The 2500-nt window shown below is 47.8% G+C and overlaps 1 protein-coding gene across 1 annotated transcript in view; it reads right to left on the bottom strand.

Annotated features, from left to right (window-relative positions):
* ahcyl1 (adenosylhomocysteinase-like 1) overlaps positions 1-2500 on the bottom strand; it is an 80482-nt gene that overhangs the window by 13591 nt on the left and 64391 nt on the right. The window lies entirely within an intron of this gene.

Below are 2500 nucleotides of genomic sequence, written 5' to 3'. Positions count from 1 at the left end.
TGTGTACTGTGATGGGATAGTGTGTACTGTGAGGGGGCTCCCCTCACAGTACACACTATCCCTTCACAGTAGAGTACACACTATCCCCTCACAGTAGAGTACAGACTATCCCCTAACAGTACACACTATCCCCTCACAGTAGAGTACAGATTATCCCCTCACAGTAGAGTACACACTATCCACTCACAGTACACACTGTCCCCTCACAGTACACACTATCCCCTCACAGTAGAGTACACACTATCCCCTCACAGTAGAGTACAGACTATCCCCTCACAGTACACACTATCCCCTCACAGTACACAGTATCTCCTCACAGTAGAGTACACACTATCCCCTCACAGTACACACTATCCCCTCACAGTACACACTATCCCCTCACAGTACACCCTATCCCCTCACAGTAGAATACACACTATCCCCTCACAGTAGAGTGCACACTATCCCCTCACAGCACAAACTACCCCCTCACAGTAGAGTGCACACTATCCTCTCACAGTACACACTATCCCCTCACAGTAGAGTGCACACTATCCCCTCACAGTACACACTATCCCCTCACAGTAGAGTACACACTATCCCCTCACAGTACATACTATCCCCTCACAGTACACACTACCCCCTCACAGTAGAGTACACACTATCCCCTCACAGTAGAGTACAGACTATCCCCTAACAGTACACACTATCCCCTCACAGTAGAGTACAGATTATCCCCTCACAGTACACACTATCCCCTCACAGTACACAGTATCTCCTCACAGTAGAGTACACACTATCCCCTCACAGTACACACTATCCCCTCACAGTACACACTATCCCCTCACAGTACACACTATCCCCTCACAGTACACCCTATCCCCTCACAGTAGAGTACACACTATCCCCTCACGGTAGAGTGCACACTATCCCCTCACAGCACAAACTACCCCCTCACAGTAGAGTGCACACTATCCCCTCACAGTAGAGTGCACACTATCCTCTCACAGTAGAGTACACACTATCCCCTCACAGTACACACTATCCCCTCACAGTACACAGTATCCCCTCACAGTAGAGTACACACTATCCCCTCACAGTAGAGTACAGACTATCCCCTCACAGTACACAGTATCCCCTCACAGTAGAGTACACACTATCCCCTCACAGTACAGTATCCCCTCACAGTACACAGTATCCCCTCACAGTAGAGTACACACTATCCCCTCACAGTACACAGTATCCCCTCACAGTACACACTATCCCCTCACAGTACAGTATCCCCTCACAGTACACAGTATCCCCTCACAGTACACAGTATCCCCTCACAGTAGAGTACACACTATCCCCTCACAGTACACACTATCCCCTCACAGTACAGTATCCCCTCACAGTACACAGTATCCCCTCACAGTAGAGTACACACTATCCCCTCACAGTACACACTATCCCCTCACAGTACAGTATCCCCTCACAGTACACACTATCCCCTCACAGTAGAGTACACACTATCCCCTCACAGTACACACTATCCCCTCACAGTACACACTATCCCCTCACAGTACACACTATCCCCTCACAGTACAGTATCCCCTCACAGTACACAGTATCCCCTCACAGTACACACTATCCCCTCACAGTACACACTATCCCCTCACAGTACACACTATCCCCTCACAGTACACACTATCCCCTCACAGTAGAGTACAGACTATCCCCTCACAGTACACACTATCCCCTCACAGTACACACACTATCCCCTCACAGTAGAGTACACACTATCCCCTCACAGTACACACTACCCCCTCACAGTAGAGTACACACTACCCTCTCACAGTAGAGTACACACTATCCCCTAACAGTACACACTATCCCCTCACAATACACACTCTCCCCTCACAGTACACACTACACATCAGGGGTCAACGATGGGAAGACAAAGCCTTTAGTTACATGTTAGTGGGAAACCTCTCAGGCCAAGTCACTATTTTGTTGTGTTTTCAAAAAGAGTCAGGTTTGGAAGCAGACAAAGGTGACAGAAAGGTCATCAGGATACATCTCATGGTGGGAAACCTATCCGTGTGCCTATTTTGTAACTCTAGAATGTTTTTATAGCTCTTTGAATCACAGACAAAGGTTTGGGAGGGAATAAAGTACCCTGAGATCCGAGCTAAAGGTCATTCTGTTTAGCTATTGTTTCACTCAGTGCTCCATGTTATTAAAGCAGTGTTCCCCAAACAATAGAATACACACTATCCCCTCACATTAAACACTATCCCCACACAGTACACACTATCCCCTCACAGTAGAGTACACACTATCCCCTCACAGTACACACTATCCCCTCACAGTAGAGTACACACTATCCCCTCACATTAAACACTATCCCCTCACATTAAACTCTATCCCCTCACAGTAGAGTACACACTATCCCCTCACAGTAGAGTACACACTATCCCCTCACATTAAACACTATCCCCACACAGTACACACTATCCCCTCACAGTAGAGTACACAGTAT

The sequence above is a fragment of the Oncorhynchus keta genome, chromosome 28, assembly GCF_023373465.1.
Source record: "Oncorhynchus keta strain PuntledgeMale-10-30-2019 chromosome 28, Oket_V2, whole genome shotgun sequence".
Classification (NCBI taxonomy): Eukaryota; Metazoa; Chordata; class Actinopteri; order Salmoniformes; family Salmonidae; genus Oncorhynchus; species Oncorhynchus keta.
This window is presented reverse-complemented; position numbering and strand designations above follow the sequence as displayed.